This window comes from Ictidomys tridecemlineatus, chromosome 1 (assembly GCF_052094955.1).
Source record: "Ictidomys tridecemlineatus isolate mIctTri1 chromosome 1, mIctTri1.hap1, whole genome shotgun sequence".
NCBI lineage: Eukaryota > Metazoa > Chordata > Mammalia > Rodentia > Sciuridae > Ictidomys > Ictidomys tridecemlineatus.
Window position 1 is genome coordinate 221,946,742 of NC_135477.1, and position 20,746 is coordinate 221,967,487.

At 42.1% G+C, this 20,746-nt stretch overlaps 1 long non-coding RNA gene across 1 annotated transcript; it reads left to right on the forward strand.

The window, feature by feature from the left end:
• The first annotated feature begins 2,789 nt into the window (after positions 1–2,789).
• Positions 2,790–8,316, forward strand: LOC144365348 (uncharacterized). Its single transcript, XR_013423663.1, has 3 exons — positions 2,790–2,980; positions 6,781–6,870; positions 7,452–8,316. It is a non-coding gene; the product is annotated as an uncharacterized LOC144365348 (long non-coding RNA).
• The last annotated feature ends 12,430 nt before the right edge of the window (positions 8,317–20,746 follow it).

Consider the following 20,746-nt stretch of genomic DNA (forward strand, 5'->3'; position numbering starts at 1 on the left):
CCTCGTTAACAACAGAAAGTATGCCCTCTGGAAATTCCCAGAATGTTTTTGAGTTTTTTTTTTTTAATATTTTTTAAAAGATAATTATCCCAAATATTTCTCAAAGTTTATTGTGGTTAATTGTTTCCATAAATGTCTGGTGAACATTCCCCTATGTATTAGATCAATTGGGAAAACTGTAAAACACAAAGGGAAGCACTGTAAATTAAGCAATAATGAAAATGTGCTCTACCCCACATTTCAAAAAAAAAAAAAAAAAGTTCTCTCTGCAGTCAATTTAAATGCCAGCTGCCAGAGAGACCACAGACTGTTTCTGGGAGCTGAGTTATGAAATAAAAAAGCCACCTGCATCAGGACTCAACTGTGGAAAAGAAGTAAAAAAGTGGGCATTGAAATATTGTGCCTCTGAGAAAGCAGGATTTGGGAAAGAGAGAAAAGGTGAAGTTCACTGACCTCCAGCTCTCTGGTTGGAGGGAGGACAAGAATTGAAAGTGTTCCCTGCCTCTCTTTCCTGGCAAAGTGCTGCCAACAAAGTGCAAACAGGCTCTGCTCCGTCCCTCTTTTAAGGGAAATTTCTCATCTAAATCTATAGGAAAACAGAAGTGAGATGGCCCAGCCCATAACTCAGCAGGACTAAATGTGCTTTCTGAACTTGTGTTGAGAGTATTCTGCCATGTGAATCTTTTGCAAGTTTGGGGTTCATTTAAGTACTAGATTTTAAGAATAGCATAAAATTTACCTTTTTGACCAATTTTGCGTGCATCTTTCAGAGCACTGAGTAGATCGACACTGCTGTGCATCTACCAGCTCCATCCATCTCTGGAACTCTTCATCTTGCAACACTGACGTTCTGTGTCTGTCAACCATATTCGCCATTCCCCACCCCAGCCCCTGGCAACCACCATTCTGCTTTCCATTTCTATGAATTTGATTCCTCTTGTCACCCCACATAAGATGGAATCATATAGTATTTGAACTTTTGTGACTGGTTGATTGCACTTCGCATAATGTCACAGTGGCCTGCTGAACAAACTGGGATGGGAAAGGGGACAAGGTCCTACAGGGGTGCCAGATATTTTCCTGCTGGGACTATGGCTTCTCCAAGAGACTGTTACACAGAGGACACCTGGGAGCTCCCTTTTCCTCAAAGTATGTTATGGTGTTCCACCAAGTGGCTCTGCTCCAGTTGGGAAAGGAGGTCTGCAGTCAGAAATAGTCGCTCCCTACCAAGTTGTCATTTAACCATATCTTTGAATTAGCCTGATTGCTTTTGAATAACTGATTTTTTTCTACATGGGATTGAACCCAGGGATACTTAAATACTGAACCACATCCCTAGCCCTTTTTATTTTTTATTTTAAGACAGTGTCTTGATAAGTTGCTTAGGGCCTCACTAAGTTGCTGAGGCTGGCTTTGAACTTTCAATCCTCCTGCCTTAACTTCCCAAAGCACTGGGATTACAGGTGTGCGCCTGGCTTTAATAACTGATTTTTGAGCCAATGTTTCTGGCCAAAATTTTCTTCTAAATTGTTTGTCCTGTTTCTCCTTGACTTCCTTATTGACTAATCTATGAAAAAAAAAATCACTCAAGACATCAATAAAAATATTAAGACAAAGACCTCTTGACTCCATCAACCTGCTCTTCAGTACTATTACTCAATACATTTTTGCTGATTGGTAAATAAAGTAGCTTATGAAAATACCCAAATTCTAGTTTCAGATTTATCACAAGTGGAGACACTTTAAAAGAGAATCAGGGAAAAAGGGACCACATTTGTGCTTTGGTTATTAATCAGTATGGACTACCATCTATTCACATAGTTGGTAATTGGATGATAGGTTTTGCTAGCACCTCCTTAGTACCTCCTTCTAACATTTATCCTTCCTTGTCTTTATAAAATGTATCACCCATTTTACAGAAAAGATAGCAGAGGGTCAGAGGGATCAAAGGACATGGCACATCATTAGTGAGTTGTAGAGCTGGACTTCGGACTGCTCAGATCCACTACTCTGTGAGCTCCAGCATTGTTCAAAGTGTGCTCGATGACTGCCTCTGATTCACAGGGCAGCACACACACATATTAAGTAGTTAGAAACTTTTTGGGGAATTTCTTTCCTTTTTCCTATGTCTGTTCTGATAGTAACTTTGAAAGATAACTTTATGTCTGTTGCAACTAATATAATTTTTAAAAGTGAAGGTTTATTTTACATGTCAATTTTACTTCTTTTTTTTAAAAAAAAATCAGTCTTAAAATATTTTTTAAAAAAATTTCGGCCAACCATGGATTGGAGAAGAAAAAAAAAAAAAACTGGTTCATCTTCACCGACACTTTGACAATTACCACTCAGACCACAATGCCAAGATTATGAGTTGTGACAGAACCTCGCTTCTGTCTCTACTAATCCCCCCAAGTGGGCAGAAGTAGGAGGGCCTGGCCCACAGTTGCTCAGGGCCTTCCTGGCGATGGGGTGGGGAATGCAGGGCAGCCTGGTCCTAGAAACATCGTTTCCCTTGGGGGCAACACTTTTGAGTTCTGCTTCACAGTCACACTCCAAAGCCTTACCATTCCACCCTGCTCCTTTCAATAAAGGATTTTAGAGATTCATTTGAAGTCTGTCTCCTTTTGGTCAATTTTTTTTTTCCCTTTATGAGAGTACATGCCCCCCACATATTTCACATGGCCTGCATTTTTATAAATCCAAGAATAAATGCATCTTTGGCGAACATTAAGAAGTATTTTTAGATTCGTAAGACTGCATTTTGGTTTTCTGGAATACATAATCAGAAGCAGATGCTGCTGCATGTGGCACTCTTTAATCTGCACCCGATTTCAGATGTCCTGCCGACAAACTGCATCCCTTCAGAAATATGTTAACACCCTCCTGAAAACCCATGTGCTGTTGTGTGTCTCCATTTAGGGGGAGGAGCCAGTCCTCAGACAAGGAAGCCGAATCTTGCCTGTTTATTCAAACTGTTTGGGTGAGTTGTGTTTTGACCTTTGTTTTGCCGGGGAGAGAGGCTTTTGCAGTGGAATTGTTTAGCAAGCAAGTAAAGGAGAGGATGCAGACTGGTCAGAGTAGGGGACAGAGTTCAAAGCCCAAAATGACCACCGGGGACAGAAGAGAACATCCGCACTAATCACTGCTGTTTCCCTACCATTTCCGCTTCCTAAGTAGAGAAAGACCACATCTCAGGGAAGCTTGCATGATGGAGAAAGAACACTCCCAACCTAATCCACTCAGGCACTCCTCCACTTCTCAAAAGTTAGACCGGGAAGCAATTTCTGTCATCAAAAAGCACAATATTCTTGTTCTACGATTTTACTCAATGGCAACATTTGGGTCTAATTATGCTTTGGACCATTATTGTTGGTATAAGTGACAGATACATTCTCTTGAACAAGTGAGTAAGTGAGTGAATGAATAGTTGAATGAAATTGAGACCCAGAGAAAGCAAATTCTTGTCCAAGATGCCAGAGTTCAGAATATAACAGTCATTTCTTCAGACTTTCATGACAACACAGAAACTCCTAGAAATCTCCTGGTACAAGTCTAAGCTAGATGTTGGTTTTCTCCTGGTGAGCTGAGAATGAAACCTTAAAACATATGTGTTCAGTTAAACATGCTCATTAAGCAAGAATTCTATGTATTTTCATGAAGATGTCATAGATCTCAGGAGTTTTTTTTTTTTTAAATAGCATCATGTGACCAAAAGGGCCATTTTTGTGTGAGCATCATGCATTTTCTCACTTTACCCCAGGAAATAAAACCACTGTTAATATGCCCCAAGACAGAGGGTTATTTCAGCCCTGCTATAAAACCATGAACCAAAGTATAGAGTCAGGACCAACTTTAAAAATTTTGCAAGTGTTACAGATTTAAGTCCCCATTAGGCTTAAAATTAAGGAAATGTCAACAGCCTTTTGTGGCTAAAATCCAAGCCTTACTTTCTCTACAAAAATCATTCAAGGCTTGGAGAAAACTCCAGGAAAGTTCAGTGTGGTGACACATGCCTGTAGTCCCCATTACTGGAGAGGCTGAGGCGGGAGAATTGCTTGAGCTCAGGAATATTATCTGAAAAAGGAATGAGAAGGACATTATGGGACACTACACAGCAACAGAGGTGCATTGGTTATCTTTATTTTGTTCCCTTGAATGCTGTCTCCACACTTCCCTCTTCTCTCTGCCCTGTTGTGCCCAGGAAGGCTGACTTGCATAGGCTCCATCAAGAGCCTCCCTCACCCTCTGGCTTTTCCCTTTGCTTAACTGATGCAGAGCCTGAACAAAGAAGGAGAGAGGGAGGGAAGAAGGAGTAAAGGGAGGGAGGAGAGTGAGTCTGAGGAACTTATTCCCCAGCTGCTGCCCTAGGGTTCCTGTCTTCTTCTTCCTGTAATCCTTGATACGATCTTTTTCATTGTGGCTTGGGTTAGGCCTTCCTTGCTTAGTCCCTTCAGGCTAAGGATGGTGTCATAGTCTATTTTGTGCTACTGTAACAGAATACCACAGACTGGGTAATTTCTAATGAACAGAAAGTTATTGGCTTATGGTTCTGGTTTTCTTGGTTGTTGTTGGTGGTGGTGATGGTGATGGTGGTGGTAGTGGTGGTGTTGGTGGTGATGGTGATGGTGGTGAACTCAGAACCTTGTACATGCAAGGCAAACACTCACCAACAGAGCTATATCCCCGTCCCAGGCTATTCTTGTGTATGTCAGCTTAATGTTGATTGTCAACTTGACTGAATTAAGAGAGGCCTAGAAAATTATAAGGCATACTTCTAGGTGTGTCTGTAAGGGTATTTCCAGTAATAATTGGACTTGGATCAGCAAATTAAGTGTGGAAGACTCGCCCTGAATGGGAGCATCACCATCCAAGAGGCTTGGAACTCAGATGGAACAATAAACAAAACAAAACAAAAAAACAAGAAAGAAGGGGGAAGTGATGTTAAAGCTGCACAACACTTGTTGAATGGGTTTTTGTTTCTGTTGTTTCCTTGCTGCTGAGGTTGCCCTTGGATGTTAGACTCCAGATTCTTTAGGCTTCGGACACAGATTCGTACCAGCTATTCTCCAGGGCCCTTCTAGGCCTTTGCTCTATCTGGGGCTGCACCACGGGTCTCTCTGGGTTTGAGGTTTTAGGATTCCTGGACTGAAAAGCTACTGTTTTCCCCAGCTTTCCAGACTTCAGATAGCCATTGTTGGACTGTTAGCCTTTGATCACGCAAGTCAACTGATAAATCCCCTCTTATATTTCCACCCATCTGTGTCTCTGGAAAACCCTAATTCACTAAGTCATCCCATGGCAGAAGGCAGAAGGGCAAGAGAGAGACCATAAGAGGGGCTGAGCCTGTCCTTTTAAAAGAGCCTACTCTGGTGATGACAGCATTAGTCCATTCTGCTCTGATAGCCACATGAGTTCTTAAAAGCCACTCCTCCAAACCTGAGATGTCCCTCCCACCATTGTCAGCTACTCAATGCTCAGTTCACTCCTTGATTCATTGTCCTCTTGGGACCCAGCTCATGGTCCTTTCAGCACCAGCTTGCACCTTCATCCTCTTTGCTGATGTCAGGGGGGGGGGCGGGGTAAAGGGGTGACTCATTCTTCATGTTTCCTTCCAGTTTCTGGACCTCCTCAAATACAGCAAATCATCCCTGCTCCACTTAACCCACCTGGTCCCACCCATACGTCCTGGCTCTTATCATCACCCAGAACCCTTCTACCTAAGTGTCTTACATTTTCAGCTCTCTTCTCTCTTCAGTTCCCCATTCCTTGATCTTTAGCCTCATACAGGTCACTTAATCCTTTGATCTCTTTGATTTTCTTCCAGTCATTAAGACTTTCTGGGCTCATTCTCAGACTAGCTAGTCTAGATCGCACTTTCCCTCATACCCCAAAGCCCTTGAGCCCTTGTGCTGCCCCTGCCCTTGACTAAGATCCTCTGAATGAAGTTTCAATCCTACAGCTATTTTTTCTTCCCTTGTGAGGGGAGATAAGAAGGGGTACATGGGTGTAGATGGGTAAAATAAATCAACGTCAGAGGCAAGGAGACCAATTGATATGTTATGATGTATGTTCCTCTGAAGTGGGCCCCACTGGGTAACAGCACAGGGATGGCCTGACTCCAGGGAAGCCTGGAAGAAGCCTTGCCAACTGACTCGACAGTGGGTATGGAGGTTGGTTATTAACATTTAGTGACTGAAGAAGGCTTCAAGTTTGGGCATCTGAAAAAGAGTGGCACATCCAGGTGAGACTGCTTTGGGAAAAGGATGGTAAGCATCGAACTATTTCAGAACAATGGGAATCTTGAGCTTGGGAGAGAAAGAGATCACAGCAGATGAATGTTTATGTGAGAGTTGACCCAAATCTCAACCCCACAAAATTTTACCTTGTAGGTAGAAATGTTTTCATACCCATTTTTTGAGCTTTTGTGTAGACATGTTCACTTTTTATTTTTGCAAAAATTTTTTCCTGGTTTAACATCTATGGTTCAGTTCTTCAACAAAGAAGTAAGTCCTGCAAAATTATACAATCCAACTCTCACCATTCCCTTGAAAAATAAGAAGATACAAAGTGAAAGTGAGATCGAAGACATACGATGGGGTTCTACTTAATTTAACCATTAAAATATAGAGGGCTCTTTCACTTTGTTTTAACTCTAGAATCAATTTTTAATGTTTTACAAAGAAAAGAGTAGAAGTAAAAGGAATATTTAAAGCAATACTAATAAATTTCTTGAAGCGGATATAAGTCTTCTTTATTGCTCATTCTGTTGTTCATTCCCAGCTTTTGGATTTTGCTTCTGAGAGAGGAACCCCAAGCCACCTTCTTAGAACCAATCACAGGACAGGAGCATTGTTCTTGAACGTAAAGAAGGTAAGATCCTGGTTCATGCTGCATGGTGGGATGGTTGTTTCCTCTTCTTTTCCATCTCCCCTAAATTTTCCCTCCACTACAGGGCACTCTACCTTTGGGCTACATCGCCAACCATATATATATATTGTATATATACATATATAATATTATATAATACATATGAAATATATTAAAATTATATATGTGGAATATATATTACACAAATACATACATATATATCACCTGGTTGCTGGCTGAAATCCTGATGTACAGTTGATGCTCAAACATCATTCTTGGGCCATGAGACAGAAGGTATGCTAAGCATGATGGGACAATGAGATACCGGAGCCTGAGTCTCTGATCATTATGAAGCTGCCCTGTCAACTTTAAACCCCTTAGCTGGACTCGGGTAAGCCATTGCTATTGGGAGTCTTTTGTACTTTCAGCTAAATCTATTCCTAACTAATCCAATACAAGATACGTGATGCTTACGTTCTATCTATTTACTCTCTGATGAGTTTTGGAAGCCCTTAGGGAGGAACTTACTTGCTAAGAGCTCATTTTTCATATATCTCATGGCATTTGCTCTCCCTCTTCTCTAGGTGTTGGTGCTCCTGGCTAGAAATCTTCGACCTCTACCAACTTACTTCCTCATAACAGTATCACCAACATTTGATGCTTCGATGAACAAAGGTCGCTGTTCAGACTGTGCTCTGCTTGTGGAGCACGACTTGGAGGCTGAGAGCTACACATCATCTGTATTGCTGTGGGAGAGTAGCCTAACCTATTTCTACCACCTATAAAATGAGAAAAATGATAGCATTCACCATATGGGGTCATTGTGAAGACTGAAAAAAGTAATAATAATAAAAGGCAATATTAATTGAGCACTTTCTATGGATTGTGTATAAATCCGTTCATTAAACATTTAATAGATGCGCACACCATGTTTCCAGGATCCTGTCCCGTTAGTGGTACCTGCAGAGGCAGTGACAGTGTTGTCCATGCAAGTCCCTGTAGCTTAACCCCTGGCCTCTTCTTCCTGGGACACATCTGATTCACAGGACATTCATCTCCTGGGACAACTGAAGTGAAAACAAACTCTTCTGTGCTCAAAATAGTTGTTTTCCTATCCTTAACCCTGACTTACTGTCCTTAAATCAAATAACAAGAGGCATTCCCAAGTGTCCTTAACCGTCATGTAAAGGGAAGACAGTATACCAGATATTCTCTGCAAGCCTGTGTATTCTCTCTTACTGACACCACAGGAAACCCTTGAAGTTAGACTAGAGTGCAAGTCTGTGGAGGGAAAATCAGAAACTTGGATGAGAATCACCCCTTTTTCCTTAGGAGGCATTAAAGAAATTTAAAAAACCATGTCAAAAGACTAGGGACTGCTGCCCTCTAAACATGGGCCCTGGGCCATTTAATCTTGTAGGCCAGACTCACAGAGTTATTGGGAAGCCATAGAAATCAGCAGATCTGTATCCTCTACAGGAGACTCCCTGCTGCAGAAGAGCAGGTAGCTCAGACTCATCCTGGTTTGGCACTGAATAGAGGCAGCTCTGGGTGAAAGCTGGGGTTCTTCTTCACAAGGTGCCTCTGGCCTGGGATCCCTAAGAGCAACCACCTGCCCAATGGCTCACGATAATCTTTGTAGAAAGAGAGCCAAACTCCACTACTTGCTTTTTCCTGATGCTCTGCTGCTTCAAAGAGGAGCTGTGTGTGTGGGGGTGCAGCACTCAAGCCTGCCCTGGCTCTGGACCTCTTACTCTGTGTTATGGTTTGGATCTGAAATGTTCCCCAAAAGTTTGTTTGTTGAAGGTTTGGCTCCAGTGCTGCAGTGTTGGGAGGTGGCGCGGAGGAGGGAGGGTGCAGTGTTGAGAGGTGATCAGATCCTGAGGGCTCTGACCTCACCTGTGCATTGATCCATAGATGGATTCATCATAGCTTATTGGGAGGTAGTGGAAACTTTAGGAGAGAGGGCCTAGTTGGAAGAAATAGGTGTTAGGCAGTGTGACCTTGAGAGCAGTGTTATGACCCTGGCCCCTTCTCTTTTTCTGCCCCACCTCTGCTTCCTAGCTGCCATAAGATGAGCAGTTTTGCTCTACCACGAGATCCCTGCCACGATGCCCTGCTTCACCACAGACCTAGAAACATTGGAGCCAAAGCGACCATGGAGGAAACCTTGGAAACAATGAGCCAAAATCAAATCTTAATTTGATTGTCTCAGGTAGTTTGTCAGAGCAACAGAAAGCTATTACACTTGGTCAGGGAACAATATCCAAAGTAGGTTCACTGAAGGAAGCCTGGGGCTTAGCACAGCACATGATATCACTTGGGTTGGGCGGGAGAGAAGGGAACTAATGACAGACATACTAATTTTGTGTCTATTTAATTTATTTTAATAGGTTGTTTTTGTTTTGTAAAAAAGGATTGAACCCAGGACACTTATGTCTGAGGCACATCCCCAGGGTCTCCCTAAGTTGCTTAGGACCTTGTAATTGAACTTGCAATCCTCCTGCTTCAGCTTCTCTAATCACTGGGATTATGGACATACACATGCCTAGCTGGAGACAAAAATTTTGTGAGGAAGTAAGTGAAGCTCCTATTAAAGGACCTTCCTTTTTATTTCCTTTGCAGTTAAAAAATGTGTGTTGTGTGTGTGTGTGTGTGTGTGTGTGTGTGTGTGTAGCATGTAGTGTGTGTATGTGAAAACATGTATATACAGTCTATATATTCCTCTCCCTTCCCATTCCCATGAAGTAAAATGACAACTTCTAGAAAAATAACATTACCAGAGATATCTTGTCCTGACATTTTTGAAATTTAGCTATTTTAGCTGTTTTGGGACAAAACATATTTTCTGATCTAGTCAACAAGGTATGTGATCTCTGTGCTTTATCATATGCCCAGTAGTCTCTAAAATAATCATCAGTCCCCACACCATGCTCTAGAATCACTCATTTAAAGTTGTTTTGTTTTTTTTTTACTTTTAGTTGTAGATGAACACAATGACTTTATTTTATTTATTTTTATGTGGTTCTGAGGATCAAATCCAGTGCCTCACACATGCTAGGTAAGGGCTCTACCACTGAGCTACAACTCCAGCCCACTAAAGTTTATAAATACATACACATGTGTGTGTGTGTGTGTGTGCATGCGCGCATGCACTTGCATTACTTTGAACCCAGAGGTGCTCTACCATGGAACTATTACCCTTTTTATTTTTTGGGGGGGAACCTGAATTGAACTCAGGGGCACTTAACCACTGAGCCACATCCCCAGCCTTATTTTGTATTTTATTTAGACACAGAGTCTCACTGAGTTTCATAGTGCCTTGCTTTTGTTGAGATTGGCTTTGAACTCGCGATCCTCCTGCCTTAACCTTCCGAGCTGCTGGGACTACAGGTGTGCCCCACTGAGCCTGGCCCCTTTATTTTTTATTTTGATATTGGATCTCATTACATTGTTTAGGCTGGCCTTGAACCTGCAATCCTCCTGCATCAGCCTCCCAAGTCCTTGTGATTACAGGTGAGTGACACTGTGTCCAGATCAAAAAATATATTTTGGCCCTCTTCAAAATTATTTCTCAAGGTTCCCTACTTCACTCCATTTGGGTTAAGATGGCACTGTAGTTTGGATCTTGAACCCCCAAAAGCCCATGTGTTGAAGGCTTGGTCTCCAGTCAGTGGTGCTGTTGGGAGGTGTTGGGACTTTTTGGAAGTGGGGCCTGATGGCAAGAAATTAGATCATAGAGAATGTGTTCTTGAAAGGGATATTGGCACCCTGGCCCCTTCTCATCTATCTCTTCCATTTCTCTCTTTCACTTCCTGGCAGCCATGAAGCGAGCAGTTCCTCCTGCCACTGTGCCACCACAGGCTCAAAAACAGTACGACCCAGCAACCACGGCTTCATTCAGACTAAAACCATGAGCCAGAATTAATCTTTCCTCCTTATAAGTGGCTTATCTCAGGTATTCCATCACAGCAACGGTAAGATGACTAACTCAGGAGGCATTGCCATTTTTTTCTTTTTTGCCACAAGTATTATGAAGTGATCAGGAAAGAAAAAGGGGGGGGGGATATGAGATAAGGGTTGGGGAGAATGGGAAGGGCAAGGGGGAAGGGACAGGTGGGCCATTATTTTTCAAACATACAGAAACCTTTTGGTTTCCTGGTTCTTAGATTATAAGTTTTAACTAGAGTTATTTCTAGCTTTGTAGGCCTGGTCCCAGCTTTAGACAATTGGGTGATTTTTCACACCGGATGACCTGAAACCATAGAGTGGCAGGCCTTAGGATTATCTCCAATTTTTGCTACTCGAAGCATGGTCCAGGGATGGCAATGCATGAGAAGTTGTTACAAATGCAGAACCCCAGACCCTGCACTATCTCCACAGAGAAGAAGCTACATTTTACCAGGATTCCTAGATCATTTCTATTCACAATAGCTTTTGTGGAGGATTGTCTAGAGGACATCCATTGCACAGATGTGGAAACTGAGGTCCAGACGGGCAAAGGAATGTGGCCTTGATGTCTACTTTTGTGATGGGTTTGCAAAGATGCTCTTTATTTCCCTAGTTACTAAACATGGCTTTTGAGCTCAGACCTGTGCTCTATAGGAGAAACCATATTCTTACTCAATCAGGGCAACTTGGCAGTATGGATTTTTTTGTGGTCTTGTTTGTGTAAATAGTTAATTCTGGATTGTCCCTTTCTTTTTTCTCCTTTGCTCTATGCCAGAGCTTCCCAGGGCTGGGGTTCTAATCTGTGATTCTGGAGTCAGAGAGGTGGGGCAGGATGCAATGGACCATAGTGCTACAGGCTCATTATCTGGATCATCTGGATTCTTCCTTACCTCTCCAAGCAAGCCCTACATGAGCATAAGGAGGAATCCACCTGTTAGAAGAGATATATTTTAGTACACCACACAAAGGCTCTGGCAAGACAACCAGCCAGGGCTGGTTGATCCATGGTATTCTTCAGTAGAAGTCAACAACGACAGAGATAAGATTCCTCTCATGAGTGTTGGCTGAATGACTTTTCAGGAAATGACTGTTAATCAGAGAAGTCATGAAGACTGCAAATTTCCACCAAAAAATATTTTGATGTTCTTAGGGCTAAAGAACTTAACAGATAATGAAATGATATGAGTTCCTTGTTGGATTTTGTATGTCTTTGCTTCTTAAAATTCATAAATTTCTTTTTCAAGGGACTTTAACCAGGTGATAATCCTGAATATGGTCCTAATTTCTTAGAACAGATGGAAGAATCAGTTAATTTAAACCTCATCTTAAATGGGAGAGATCATCTCCTTAAAGTCAAGTGCTCCATTACATAGCAACCACAGATGGGGTTCATGCATCCTCTCTACTCCTGCTCCTTCATTATGAAGCTTCTCCAGGGAAGTCATAGATCTCACTGTTCATCAATTCTCTTCCAATCTAGGCTTCATAGTTTGTGCTTTCTTCTTCAAGTTCTGGATGGTGACTGATTATATTTCCAAAATGGACACCATAATAGCTCTCATTTCACAAGGTGATTCTCTCACTCCTTCGTCAGGAGGTGGAGACTGACTCTCCTCTTTTTGAATCTGGGTTAGTTAGTGACATGTTTGGTGTAGGGGGAAGTGATACTGGATAACTTCCCAAACTAAATCACAAAGGTGATGCACATCCTCCTTGTTCACTGGAACATACACATGCGTGAAGTGCTGAGCTGCCCTTGAAGAAGTCAATATACAGCGGGGCATGCCTTGCAATCCCAGCAGCTCAGGAGGCAGATGCAGGAGCATCATGAGTTCAAAGCCAGTCTAAGCATCTCAGCAAGGCCCTAAGCAATATAGTGAGACCTTGTCTCAAAATAAAAAAAAAAAGGGGGGGGGCTAGGGATATTGCTCAGTGTTAAAGTGATCCATGTGCACATAGTTTTAATCCCAGTACCAAAGAAATAATAATAATAAATAAAAAAGGAAGTCAGTACACCATGAAGCCATAAATGCCTATGGAAAGATGAAAATCTACACAGGAAGTGGTCTTCAAGTTGTCCCCACTGTACTACTTCTTTAGGGCTGCTATAACATGGTAAAGCTGTCCCCTCATATCTGCAGGGAATTGGGTCCAGAAACTCCTGCAGATACCAAAATTCACAGATTACAAAGTTCCTTATGTAGAAGGATACAACACTGGGCTGGGGTTGTGGCTCACTGGTAGAGTACTTGCCTAGCATGTGTGAGGTCCTGGATTTGATTCTCAGCACTGCATATAAATAAATGAATAAAATAAAGGTCCACCAACAGCTCAAAATATATATTTTAAAAAAGGATATAGCATTTACACATAACCTATGCACATCCTCCCATATATTTTAAATAATCTCTTGTTTATTTATAATACTCAATACAATAGAAATACTATGTAAATAGTTAATATACTATATTACTTAGGGAATGACAAGAAAAAAATCTTTGTGCATGTTCAGTACAGAAACAATTTTTCCCAAATATTTTCAGTTAGTGGTTGGTTGAATCTATTAATGCAGGACCCCCATTAGTAGATAGAGGATGGATTATAATGTGCACCGTGTGGCTTAAATCATCAGAGTTCATTCCACTGAGGACTGGGATATAGAACCCGTCCCCTGCCTCTGTCCTGGCTCCTGGGGGTTTGTTGGCATTCCTGGGCTTCTGCTCCATCACCAGTCTCTGCCTAGATTTTTAAATGGTATCCTATGTGTATGTGTGTGTGTATCCCGATTTCCCCTCCTCATGAAGACACCCATCATATTGGATTAAAGACAACACTGCTCCAGTAAGTCCTTAATTCTTGTGATGGATATTGGACATGATTAGAATGTGCTAGAAGCGTTGTCCTCCTGTGGGGATGTGGAAGTGGTAGAACCTTTAAGAGGTGGGCCTAGTGGAAGGTGTTTAGGTCATTAGGGGTGCTCTCCAGGTACCCTGGTGAACAACCTGGACCCTGAGTTCCTCTGGCTTCCTATATTTTCATGTGAACAGGAAGCTGACTCCCTTTCCATTTCTCTGCAGTGTTATGACTCAGCAAAGGGGTCCCTTACCAGAGGCTGAAAGGATGGGGCTGCCATATCTTGGACTTTCAGCCTCCCAAACAGTGAGCTAAATAAACCTCTTTTCTCTATGAAGTACCCAGTGTCATAAATTTTGTTACGCAGCAGAAAAATGGATTAATCCAATCCTAATTTAAGTAATAACACATGCCACAGTCTCATCCAAGACTGTAACATTCTGTGACACTGAGGTTTACAGCATCAAGAAATGAGTTTGCGAGGAATATGATTCAGTCCTTAAAATCAACCTGGGTATCAGACAAGTGAATAAAAAAACCTTCACCTGACTATAGAGAAAAATGGTCCCCATGGTGCTCTTTCCAAACTCCTGACCAGTGGGATCTATACTAGTTTACTAAAAGTGCCATAACAAATTACCAGAGTCTGGGAGGCTTAAACAGCAGAAATTTATTTTCTCAAAGTTCTGGAGGCTAGAAGCCCAAGATGCATGTGCAGGCAGAATTGGTTCCTTCTGAGAATTGCTCCTTGGCTTCTGGATGGCTGTCTTCTCCCTGAATTTTCACTCTGTAAGTGTCCTTGTTCAAATTTTTCTCAAAAAGACACATGTTCTATGGGAATGAAGCCAGTCTTTCCTACTTTCTTCATGCATAGTATTTGGCTTCTTTTTGATGGTGCTAATCTCTTTAGCACCCACCCCTTATTGGCACTAACTTCAAATATGCTCCTTTTTCTAGCAAAACCATAGGAGGTGAAGCTGCGATTCAGTCAGTGCCACGTTCTCAACCATTAAGAGCAAAGTCCTGAGTGAAGGCATTGCAGGACAGTACCATGCATTTGCTTGCTCAGCAAGCACTTATTAAGCACTTACTACTTCTATGTGCTCTAGAGAGGAGGATGATCTGAATCCAGCTCCTTCCCTCCTGTAGCTAAAGTTTGATGGGGGTATCTGATACTTAATTATTCACTAAAATATAGTGTCATAAATGTTGCAGGAAGGAAGAGTATAGTGCTGTGGGAATGTCACCTGCTTGAAAATCAGGAGAGGCTTTTCCAAGATAGAGAATAAACTCCATATGAAGGAAGTATGGAGTTGGCTTACAAACAAGTCAGAGGAAAAATCAAGTCCAGGATGATAGAGTAGCACATGTGTGGTGGCCAGGACTTGGATACTCTTTAAGATTTGAAGTTGCCAAGTTAGTAGGCAGGAGGTCAAAGGCAGGAGGTCACAGGGGGTGATGAGGGCCTGGTGGGTTAGGTAGAGAAACATTGAGAATGTGAGTGAAGGGTTCAAGACAGACCTCAAACCTGGAGCTGCTTCCCCTGGCAAGGATAAACCCCTGGACACAGGGAGCTTCTGACTCAACCAGGCCTCAACCCTGTCCCTGTAATGGCTTGAAACAATACTAACATAGTTTCTAACAGCTCAAGGCACGTCTCTAGGAGTCCCCCACCCTCCACCAAAGTGCTTGCTGGAAAGCTCAAGGCTGCCAGAGAAATGTACTGTTCAAACCGACGCCCAAAGCTGGGCTCTACCACCCTCATGCGTAGCTTTTACTAGAAAGGTCTTATGATTGTGAATCCTTTCCCTGTGACCTTTACGATGCACATGTATCTCTTGCAATTCAGAGTGTCTTTCTCCAGTACACGAAAGCTACTCCTTTCAATGTAATCATCAGTAGGTTTGGAGCCCCTCTGGGGGAACAGAATCCTTACTTCCTTAAGGGCCGGCCAGCACCAGAGCTGGCCCAATCACATCCCCACAGACAACCCTGCTGAGCCTCATTGCCTCTCCTCCCTGCTCCCTCATTTTCCCTTAAAAATTCCCAGTTGTGTCTGACAAGTCCAAGTTGAGTTCAGTTCACACTGGACTCTTTTCCCTATTGTAATAGTTACCCCTGACGAAAATCTGACTTTACCACTTTAATGAGGGCCTGGCTTTGTTTATCTTCGACAACAGTCCTGCCTATAACAAGCTCACTGGGCTGAATTCCTTTATTATGAACAGTTGCTTACAGTGTGAGAGCCCCCACAGTCCAGCACCCCGGGCCACTACAAAGCAGGCTGGAACTCCTGGGCCCAGCATGGCTTGCCATACCTCTGTGCAGAACAAGAAACTGCTGGCTCACTGAAAACAGAGCACATTTATAAACAGGAAGCTGAGTGTGTGACCACAGACATTTAGCATCTGATAGCAATTGCTGCATGTGGTGGGGGAAGAAAATTTGAATTAAAAAAAAACACACACACACACATTCACACACACACACAAAAACTGCCACTAAATAAGAAGTCCCTAGCTCATGGAAACACAATCTTCCTATGGGTCATTTATTAAACGCTTAAATAAGGGAAGTTCTTATTTGGTTAAACCAAGTTGGTAAGTCAGGCAGGCTGAAGTATTTTATGATGTCCCTCAGTGTGTGTGGTTTTCTCTTTTTCTTTTTCTCTTCTCTCCCTAAGCAAAGTAAAAGGGCTCTTTGGTGAGATTTTGGTGTCCTGTGTAGAAGAGATTTGTTTACCTATGAGCTCTGATAGTCTGCTCACCCCAGGCCCGGAGCTCTGTGATAGCACAAGCGATGGTCACTGCTGTACAAACACCAGCAGGGCCAACCTGGGCACAGACTGGACAGTGCAGGGTTCAAATGGAGACTTGCTTGGATCCAGCATGGTAAAGAGCGTGTGAGAAGACTGGACTCTTCTGAGTTTCAGCGGCCCTGGAAGAGGCTCAGTTTACTTAGCAATGGTTGGCAGTTGTGGGGTTGGTTTCTAGCAAGCTGACCCAAGGAAAGAATCCAATGATTATTTTCTAAAAGCTTATCCTCTGGGAATTGACACCATTACTGCTTTTGCCATCAGGATAGAGGTCTCAGCGATGTTTGGAACCTGTTCCTTTCCCTTCCATGGAGTCAGCCTATGGATGATAACAGCTTGGTGCCTGATTCATAGTAAGTTCCTGGTGGGGTGTGACCATCAGTGCTATATGCACTGTTTATTTAACTTTCACAATAACCTCAGGAGATAGGTTTTGGCAACCTGACTGGATAAATATTGTAATGTCCTTATAGAATCAGAAAGTAGTGTGTCTAGGACTATGGCCCAGGTGTACCTGGTTCAGGGCACAGCCGTTTACCTAACTTGTCACTGAAGTTTCCATTCATACTGTGTCTCTTACTTAATATTGACATTGTAATTAGTAGTGCTAATATTCAAGTATTATTACACAGGAGAAAACCCTATTTGGCTATTGATCAGCACCTCACAGAGCAGCTGATAGTAATTGCTCCTCTATTATTTACAAAGAAAATGTTTTGCCAGAATTTGCAAACAGCAGTGATTATGTCCTCCAAGTGCCATGGACAACATATTACTGTTAATAGTGCTAATAAAAACTACCTTTTTAAATATACATTTTGTTGTTGACAGATCTTTATTTTATTTAATGTGGTGCTGAGGATTGAACCCAGTGCCTCTCACATGCCTGGCAAGTGTTCTACCACTAATCCACAACCCCGGCCCCTAAAAGCTGTCTTTTATAGAATATTTATGATGTGCTGGATGTGTTTAGTGCTATAACATTCCATATACATTCAAAACAACCTTTTGCCATAGATGTTATTATTAGCTCCATTGTACAGATGAGGAATCTTGAGGTTCAGAAATGCTAAACTAGATTTCCATCCAAGCCAAATGACACCAGAACTCCCTGTTTTCTCCAGGCATGCTATACCCTAGGACCCTGGGGGTTTTATTTATTTAAGAGCAGGTTGCAATTTCTTTGTTTCATCAGAGACTGAAGAAAGGACTGAGCAACGACAGTTACTACAGACTTTCTTAAGATTTGCCAGAAGCAGTCTCTGACACAGGCTTCTGTCACTGATTTGTAAAGGAGGTGCTCATAGTAAAGAGGAGGAGAAATGGAACTGCAAGAGGAGGAAGCCAAGCCAGGGTGCAATGTCAGGCCCAGTCCTGAAGAGGGAAGCTTCCACCCTACAAGGAGCTCTGGAGTTTAAATTCTGGCTGAGTTTGTCTACACAGAGAGCAAGAGAGTTGGGTATTGAGAGAGGTGAGTGTAGAGTCAGCCAAGACAGCCAAGCCCTCTACTGAAGTGCTGTCCTCAGGGCATATGCATTCTCATGCATTTCTAACTATTCATCCTGAGGCCAATAGCCTGAGGGAGATCCTCAAAGAGAATTCCAAGTCTGAGCCTTAGGAGCAAGCCACAGAACCCTGGGAAGGCACACAGCCCTAGCACAGAACTGGTACAGGTTGCATCCACATACTGTAAGTAGGGCTGTTTCTGTGGATCACAGCAAGCTTTATCTACCAGAACAAGAGTGTCTTTCTCCTGTAAATAGAACCTGAAGAAAAGCAATCTGTATGGGGGTCTCTAGTAGGAGCTGACAAATTTAGTCCTCAGCCTTCTTTCGTGCAGCTTTCCAGCTAAGAAGTACTTTTACATTTTTAAATGGTTTAAAATAAATCAATAGAAGCATATATTTTGTGATATGGGAAAATTATTGAAATTCATATTTTTAGGTCCATAAATAAAATCTTAGTGGAACATATTTCCTATGACTGTTTTCATTCTAAACGGCATCATTGACTAGTTATGTCAGAGACTCATATGCTCCACAAAGCTGAAAGCATCTTCTATCTGACCCTTTACTGAAAAGGTTGGCCTGGTTCTTGTTCTTTAGTGTGTTAGAGAAGTAGGCTTTCATTCTGCTGCTGCTCTACCATTCTATTATTATTATTATTATTATTATTATTATTATTATTATTATTTTGTAGTTGTACATGGACAACATGCCTTTGTTTTATTTATTTATTTTTTAAATATGGTACTGAGGATCAAACCCAGTGCCTCACATGTGCTAGGCAAGCACTCTACGCCTGAGCTATAGCTCCCTCCTGCTCTTAACATGTGCTTTCACCTCATGGCCCAAGATAGTTCCTTAAGCTCTAGCCATTGTCTGTATTCAAGCCGCTGCAAAAGAGAACGAAGAATTCGATTTCTCCCTTCAAAAAACCTTCTGAAATGGAAGAAGACCCTCTTCGTTATACAAAATTACATATAAGAGGATGTGAGGGGAAAGGGAAAAAAACAAAAGAGAGAAATGAATTACAGTAGATGGGGTAGAGAGAGAAGATGGGAGGGGAGGGGAGAGGAGTGGGGATAGTAGGAGATAGGAAAGGCAGCAAAATACAACAGACACTAGTATGGCAATATGTAAAAACGTGGATGTGTAACCAATGTGAATCTGCAATCTGTATACGTAGTAAAAATTGGAGTTCATAGCCCACTTAAATCAAATGTATGAAATATGATATGTCAAGAGCATTGTAATGTTTTGAACAACCAATAAAAAAAAAAACCTTCTGAGAATCACACTCTGTATCACACATTGTATCTGACCAGAAGTTAGTTTCCTTACCATATCTAGTAACCTTACCTATAAAAACTTGCTCCAAAATCTATGAGCTCAACCAAAATCTCATTGTTAAGGAAAAAAGAGGAATATATGTCTTGAGGCCTATTTGCAGTTCATAATATAAAGAATATTATGTAATAACACAAGGTAAAAGAAAAACCAAGTTGTCTAACTTTTTACATTTTGATTACAATGTTTCTTCTCACAGATCCAATCATTTCCCCTAGTCTTTAACAGCAGGATATCAAATTGAAACACTCTAGTTTCCTTCCTTCTTGCCAGCATTTTGTTCCTACAAAAAGAAACAAGTGACCACATAAAAAAGATTAAAAAGTAGACTTCTCCAATATTACCACAAATAGACAGAGGAAGACTGCGGTCAGAGGCCCTTACAGTTCTCATTGAGACCACTGCAGCAGCCTCCTTTGCAACCATGCAACAGAGGGTCCAGACTTCTTGCCCAAACATCTACCCTTGGCACATCTGCCCACATTCCTGTTTTTATCTGTCTACTCTGCATAGATCACCATATTGATTCCTGTTTGCTTCCAGCAGGTGAAAGCCCTTCTCTCCTGTGTGTCTTCTGAGGCCTTCTGCCTAATCCTTGGGCATCAGAAATTGCTGTTTGCACCTTGCTCTCCATATTCCACAAATATCACACTCCTGGGAGGCCTAATGCATGGAGTTGTTGCTCCTCTTCTTCTTCCTCCTCTTCCTCTTCCTCCTCCAACTCCTCTTCTTCTTCTAAATACATTTAGTTGTTAAAAGAACCTTTGTTTAATTAATTTATTTATATGTGGTGCTGAGAATCCAACCCAGTGCCTCACATATACCAGGCAAATGCTCTACCACTAAGCCACAACCCCAGCCCTGGAATTGCACTTCTATATTTAGATTCTAGGGGCTACATGAAGGATAGTTTCTGGGTTCCCTGGGCATCCTTATACCCAATTCTCACTTTAAACCAAAACCGGTGGTTCTCAAATCGGACCAATTTTTTTGCCCCCAATGGACTCTTGGCAACATCTGGAGATATTCTTTTAATTGTCATGACTGAGGCAGGAGGAGTATATGATTGGCATCTAGTGGGTGGAGGCTGAGGTGCCATTGGACATTCTATGATGCACCAGATGGCTCTTCAAAGAACAATTATCCAGTCCAAAATGTCGAGAGTATTGAGGTCAACACTGGCCTGTACTAGGTCAAGAAAATCTGCGATTTTTTTTAACAAATAATGCTTTACAAAGATAGCTGTGCACTGAAAATGCTTTTAGCTTAGTGAGAGACACAGGAGAGTAAACAGGGATGATTCACAGAGTGTGTGCATGACCTGGGGAAGCATAGGGTGCTGAGGACCTCAAAGCCACAATAATCAATTGGGGAGGAGTTGAGGTGAGCAAGGAAACGTGGCAAAGGAAGT